Here is a 7,853-nt window from a genome sequence, read left to right as displayed (position 1 = left end):
CTTTGCTACTGAATTGTTTCTACGTGCCATTCTTTCTACTTTTTTTATAGCATCATCCTTAATCTCCTAAAAAGCCAAACATAAATACACATTTAGCCAAGACTGGAGGTGTACACTGTACAAATTACTGATTATTTATTATAATAGCCAAGAGTCAGTATTCTTATATCATATTTAAAGATCAGTTCCATAATATAACAAATCTGAACAATATGACACATTGGATGTCATATTTGCAGCAGTACTACACCTCAAAAAATAATATTGTTCATGCAAAACAAGAAGACTTCAGGCTATCCAAATCGGCAAATCTTGTTGTATTAGTACAGAACATCATGGAAAAAGATGCTGTCATCTAGTTTCCCTTAAATTTCCTTGATTATTTTCTTATAAAAATGGAATGAATAGCATACAAAATATTTTGCATACAATAGCAGGGGGCTTCTTGAATGACAGAAGGCTGATATTTAAGTAAAAATTATTAAGCACTGAAGTAGGGAATAGTTTTTCACTTGTATAGATGCCTATGAGGGAAGATTACCAGCAGTACTCAGAAATGGTAGCAAAATAGAACAACCTTGTATGCAATGAGTACACAGAGAAGACTGGTGCACAGTGTTTAATGGCATATAGGCAGAGGGCATCATGAGAACAGTTCAAGTGGCTCAAGGAGCTCTGAGCATGCAGTGTTGTGTCAGCTGTCAACTGGGATGTCTGCCTCCAATCTCCCCACCTTCAGACTGGAGAGAGAGGAAACCAGTGTTTAACTGACCCGACTTATATTCTCTGCGACCTTAAGTCTATTGATGTTCCACAAGGAGGAGATGATGTCTTTCTCTTTAGAGGCCATCCAGTAAGCTGTGAATGTCAGTTTTCACATGAATAAATCATGATTTCTGCTTAAACTATATTTAAACAGCTCTTAATAACTGTTTTGCTTTCTTTCTGGATGTCTCATTACATAACGCTGCTGTGGAAAGCCTTAGAGAGTCTGAATTTGCAATGGAATTTGGACCGTAGTACAGCATGTGGAAATATTTTGGTGCTGGTTGATGTTTAATATGAAGGAGTGAAGTTTTCTGTCACATTGCATTCCCACCTTTACAAATCTAAAACTTTCTTAAGAAATTACCTACATTTCTGTACCTGAAGATGTGTATTACCTTCTTTGTGTTTTTCTGTGACATAAATATCTCTTCCTCTCAGCAACAAGACAAAAAGCTCCTTTCAGAGTTCCATTGCGTTATCTTCTTCTACTACTTCAGAAGTTTTTAAATCATGTCCTCATGGAGGTTGAACCTTAATTTATTAACACCTTGTCCTGAAGCAGAGGATGCACTTACATGAAATTTACTGCCCAATCAATAACCAGAGACTCAGCACCAACATGGCTGCAATTACAGAGATCGTTTTTTCTTGATGGAGATCAAAGTCTGTAAACAGACACAACGATATTGTAGCGGATTGATGTCTATAATGCATAATTACTGTACATTACATTACCACCCAAGGACTTGTCTTTCCCATCTTATTCCCTCAGCCTGGTCATTCAGAGGATCTTGAACGCTGCCTGTAAACAGCCCTTGGTGTTCTCAATACACTTAATAGGATACCCCTCTCCTCACAATGAAAATAAAAAACAATCTACAACTCAACACAGACTTTACACAGAGTCTCTCCACAAGCAGCACTGAAGCATTTGGCTCTCTGAAAGATTAGCTTGTTCAATTTTTTGCCAAGGTGCAACAATAGCTTGGGCGGGTATTTCGTTTTAAAATCTTGTACCAGCCAGGAGGTGAAGTCTGCTTTCTTTCACCTCCTACAATCTTTCTTAGGTCTCTGAGAAGTGTGTACCTGTTGTCCAAGCAAATTCATGTAAATCATTCTGTGACCTCACTTTTAGTAGACCACACAAGCACCAAAACTCTGGAGCTCATTTTGCTTTGACATCAGACATGCTGCTTTCGTACTACTCATCCATCCATTTTGTAAACACTTCTTCCAATTATGGGTTGTGGGGGGAGCTAGAGCCTTTCCCAACAGGAGCAAGGGAGGATACCCCCTGGACAGGTCGCCAGTCCATCGCAGGACAGACAGACGCAGACACAAACACACACACACACTCATACCAGATCCAACTTTTCCCAGAAGCAAGTTAAACTACTACTAGTATGTTTTTGGACTGTGGAAGGAAACCAGAGCTCCCAGAGGGGATCCACCTGAACAAGAGAAAACATATGAGCTCCATGCAGATAGTATCTGAGGTCTGGAATTGAACCCAGGACCCCAGTACTGCATGGTGGCAATGCTAACCACTACACCACCATACTGCCCTTCCCTACTACCCAATCTGTGCATTTTCATCCATTTATGTCTGAATCTTTAGAGCGTCATGTTGAGTCACAGTCTAAACCAACAAACCAACAGACCACCAGGCACAGGGCACAAGACAGGAGCACCGCCTACTGTAGATGGGACTCCATCTCAGCACCTCTGACCCAGGCATTCACTCACACGTGAAGAGAGACAGAGTAACTCAGACACCATGTCTGGACTTCTGGAGTACCTCGAATGGCTTTAGCACTAAATCCTGGAAGTCTGGAGTCTTCATTCCTGCTCTCCACAGGACCTTGCCATGAGTACCAAGAAACTCACTCACTCAGACACCAGGAGTCTGCTGGCTGCCGTCACAGCACTAACCTTCCGTCTGCCTTGTTTATCACAGTTTTCTGTTTTCCCCTCCAGATGCAGGGCACAGGCCTTCGCCGGAGAGCACATTCGCCTTGAGAAGGGCCTTGCGTGCAGCTTTTAATCTGTCATCCTGAAGAGAGAACAAACAGATCTTGTTGTTTTACTTTGTGGTCTGTTCTGGTTCTCTGATGCCTTTAAATAAGCAGATGAATTACTGACAGTTAAATATGAATTGGATTTTTTCATATTTGTAAAATCAATATTAGTGCTATTAGCATAGTTCTTGCTCCTGGCTAGGAAAACTGCCCTCCCCCACACAGCCCCTGCCAGCAGCCTTGTCTTGATTGCACCAGGGGAGCCTGCGCACAGCCAGCAGACTGCCGGAGACAGTGTCAGCAACCTGGCCCTTCACCTCCACTCCAATCTGCAGTGTTGGGGAGTCTACTAAGTACAGTTTTCTTGACTACAAATTGGTGCATGATGTTGCTGTGTTCAATTAGGAGCTGTTTCTGACTTGGTTAAGGCTGTGAACAATGTATGGTCCAGCTAATTGCAGAATTTATGCAAGATAGTTTGTACTGTTTTTTATGTTCTACATTGTATTCGCATTATACAGCTTGTTGTTAGAACATTATACACTTTAAATTAGTTTGTGTGTGAGTGTTTTATACTCTGTTCATAGTGCATAGTAAGTGTGTGTTGTACTGTTTGTGTTTCTCAGCATGTTCTAAGGTGCATAGACAGTTTATGATATCTAGTGTGCATTATACAGGGTGTATTTATGTTACACTACACAATGTGGTCTTATACAGAGTTTATAATACACAGTGTTTTTCCTGGTGTGTGTTTATTTTATCCAGTGTGGTGTTATACAATTTGTCTTTATGCTATCCAGTGTGGTGTGTCATACAGAGTGTGTGTTTATGTTACCCAGTGTGGTTATACAGCATGAGTGTTTATGTTAACAGGGTGCTGTGTTATACAGTATGTGTGTTTATGTTACCCAGTGTGGTGTGTTATACAGTGTGTGTGTTTATGTTACCCAGAGTGTGAGTGTTGCACTCTCAGAGCCCTAGAGCTGTGGTAACATTTTCATCTGATGTCAGGCTGTTAGCTCTGCTGGCTGCATCTGTGACAGCTCTTGTAATACAAGCCAGCTTCTTGACAAACTGAGGTCTTTGAACAATAAATGCTTTAGTCTACAAGCATCTGTGGTTTTCTCAAAAGAGAAAAGAACTTAAAAGTAACATATTGAATGATTGGATCTTGGGATGAGATGAAACTCTTTGACTCTTTTAACTGGCCTGTAGCTGATTGATCCCTGTTCTTCATCAAGATAAGTTGTAAAAGATCACAGTTCACACAGAACTCTCTCTGTGTTTGTGACTACATTTTATCTGTACAGCACCTTCACCTGTGTTGTGTTTACATTTTTTTAAAGAAAAACAACCACCTAATCTTAAAAAATCAAAAAGAAATATTTAAGGTATTTGGATTTGGGATTCTTCAAATAGTGACCTTGCTACCTTAAAGAAAAGATCAGGTGTGAACACAGAACACATGCGGCTCACGACTCTCTTGGTCACCCTCTCTGTCGTCTCTTATAGAGGTTCTCCTTTTCTTCTTCCTTTTGTTTGTTTTGATTTGTCACATGTTACAATTTTGGTTTTTGTCTGTCTTTCTCCCTGTCTCTCTCCGTTACCTTCCGTTTCTGTCTCTCATTCTACTCTCATTCAGCCTGCGAGAACACAAAGGAGATTGGCTCAGGAACTGCAGACCAAGGGAGGCGTTGGCAGAGGAACAGTAGTACAGCACAGAGATGTTTAATTCTTGGAGGTAAAGAGCAAAGAAACCGGCCTGGTGAGTCAAGACTGTCCCAAGAGGGGTGTGGTGCAGTCTATAGGAGGACTCCCGATATAGCCCAGACAGAGACTGGGGAAACTGGACTGTGTGACATCCCTCTTCTATGCATGGCTGTCCTTCTCTGTGACACCAACACTTTCTAACGCCTACAAGGACAGCTGACCCTCAGGAATTCATCAGACCCTTGGAAGTACCTTTTCTTGCTGCAAATGCTGTTTTCGTTGTGTCTTGGTCTGATAGTAAATGTTATTGTTTTCTTAGTTCCTTAGGGAACTTAGTACATAAACACATCAGTATTAAAATAAATTAAATAAAATAGTAATGCCCTACATACAAAATTAAATGAGATGTTTCATTTTCATGCAATATTCCTGTAACATCAAACTAAGCATCCTTGATTTAGAGATCATACAAATGGGACTGAAAGGAGTCACAGTCACAAACATACGTGGAATAGCTTGATTTAATGTGTAATGGACGATATTCCTGGAGAAGACTGGGATTTATACTTTGAACATGCAAATGCAGTAAAATTGAGACCATTCCAGAGCATGTATTTGTTTTTACACGCTGGAGTTCTGCTTGTCAATCCCCGAGGTGAAAGGGAAACACTCTGAGTCTGGTATCAATGTGTTGTAATGGCTTGTTATCCTGTTTGAGGATTTCCAGTCCTGCCTGCTTCTGCTACCATCCCCACCCCCATGCCTTCCCCCTGCATCACTGCTGTCTCCCTCTGGGGCAGGCTGCTCGGCCAGTGATTGCTGTCTGTGTTCATTTGGTTGTGGGGCTGTGGTGGACATGGTGTTGCCAGGGAGATAAGCAGAGGCGTTGCCATAGTATTTCCATAGCAACTGTCTCCTGTGAATTGCCGAGAAGGGCTCTTCAGAGCTGAGGCCATGCCGGCTCCTGAGGGACAGAAGAGAGGTCTGGGGGGCAATCTGAGGAGGGGGAGGCTTCATTGGCTTAAACGATGAATCGATTCTGCTCTGAAGACACTGAGACAGTTCATCCATTTTGCTGGGCGCATCACTTTCCATTTTTCTCTACCCCAACCCCCCACCATGGTCAGCTGCAGGTCACCTGGGCACTTCTATCCATTTCCCTTGCATAGTTTGATGCAGCCAGGCCTTTCTTCAGTTAACGGAAGGGCTGTGACCTTGCTGATGATGATCTCTGTGACAATTGGGGATAAGCTGGAACAAGGAGTGAAGTGGAACCCTGTGCAAATGACCAGGCCACCAGATAAGACAAAATTATTTACTGAAAGAAAAAAGCTGCAAAATAAATAGCCCATCCAAAGAAGTGCAGGTGATTCCGATTTTTGCAGTCTTCATTTCTGAAACAGCTCCCCCCGCTGACCCCCTGAGATATAAACAAGCTATCTGTCAGCAGGACACTGCCGGGGCTGAGATCAGGGAGGGCGCCCACTCGGCCTCCGCTAGTCCTGCTGCTATAAACACCCAGAGGGCTGTAAACAACCTGCTGTGGTCCAGACGTTAAACAAAGTAACAGATATGAAGATTAATAACAAAAGAATTTACCTTCAACTTCACAGTAGTTGAGGATGAAGGTGTGTTTCATGCTTACCTGGTGGGTCTCGTGTTGCTGCTATAAGACTGTGGCTCTGTGTTTTCTGCAGGGGAGCTTCTCTCTCTTGTTTGCAATTTTCCCTTTTCCAGGTGAGTTTGCTCCTGAGTCATGTGGCTCCTTTTTTCTTCCCAAGTGGGTTTGCCATTTTGCCTGCACATTCCTAACAGATAGAACAGTTGACAGTTTCGAGCTGCAGGGCGATATGATCTGCTGGTTCACCTCACTCACTCAAAATGACAAAAACTCCCTTCAAAATATTGTAAACCTCAGCTTTAAAATCATTGGTGAGCCTTTAAGACCCCTGGTACAGCTGTATGCCCAGCAGATCCTGATGAAAGCCCGTGCCATCATCGAACACAATCGTATCCTTCACCAGTCTTTTGAACATTTGCCTTCAGGAAGCCGTTTTCACTGTCCACAGTGCAAGACAAATAAAAAAAAAATGAGCTTCATTCCAGGGGCCATCAGGCTTGCAAACAGTGACTGTAAATTATGTCTATTGGACAGAGCCCACCACCCCCACAAATGTGCATGTACTAACACCTTCCTCATACTACACACTGTTACTTTCAATCACTTCTTTTTCTGTCCTTTTGCTGTTATACCTATGTATACTTTTCCGCAGCAATGTTTTGTTTTGTCTTTGTTTTGGTCTTGTGTTGTATGTTGTACCTCTTGCTGCTAAAATTACCCTCCCCCCGGGATGAATAAAGTACTTGAATTGAATTTAATGTTCTATTAATGTTATTTTGAACTGCCTGCATGCCAATTTATAGCACTACAATAATTCTATGCCATAGGTATAGGTACAGCAGAATTTAAATTTGCAGCAAGATTTAAGGAGTGGGACTGAAGTGTTCAAACATACTCTTGTGCACTCTGATAAATGGCAGTAATTGCTATGCTGTGTTCTACGACCGCCACTAAAGGTTCTTTGTCCATTCCTCAGGCCACTCCCTCTGGCTTCACTGTGAAAGATGAGCTGGACTCTGGAGCTTGAGCATTGAAGTATTGAAGCAACAGGACCTTTCAATAATTCATCTTTGTTTTGATGGGTGTATTGTATTATTAATCAGATGGTCACTGTGGAAGCCAAGGTAGCTGTGGCTTGGAAATACAGAAACAAATTAATCCATGCTGAAAGATGCCTGGGGTCTTAATGCAATTCCTTTAAAATTATTTTTCAGTGAGGCTATGCTCTATTTTCCATGCTGCAAATGATTCCCGGCTGGATTCCTAATGGAAAAACATAGTGCCTGTTTTCAAAAAGAAGATAAAAAAATCCAAATCGTCCTGAATCACCCGGAAAAAGCTCCTGAGTGGAACGTCCACTAAACATGCCGTAATTATTAATGTTCCATGTGTGTTCACTGTGGGATCACTGAAGAGGTATTTACAGAATTTTGTTCTACTGGAATCCTATAGGAAAATATAGGAGCCCTATATTTGGGTGACCCGAACCGTGCCTGGCAAAGGATGGCAAACATTTTTCTGTACAATAAAAATAAAACATCTATAATAAGTTAAAATATGTTGAAGTAGATTATAGCTGCCTGTAGCTGCATGTCCCACCAGCAGACAGGATGATCACCTCTAGGTTAGTGTTCACTGTCACATTCACAATTACTACCCCTAGTCTGGAGCTAGTGGCATGAAACACTTTCATTTACATCTACTGTTAGTGATCCCCAGAAGTGCAGCTTAGGTGT

Source organism: Atractosteus spatula, chromosome 4 (assembly GCF_055471065.1).
Source record: "Atractosteus spatula isolate fAtrSpa1 chromosome 4, fAtrSpa1.hap1, whole genome shotgun sequence".
Taxonomy (NCBI): Eukaryota; Metazoa; Chordata; class Actinopteri; order Semionotiformes; family Lepisosteidae; genus Atractosteus; species Atractosteus spatula.
This window is presented reverse-complemented; position numbering follows the sequence as displayed.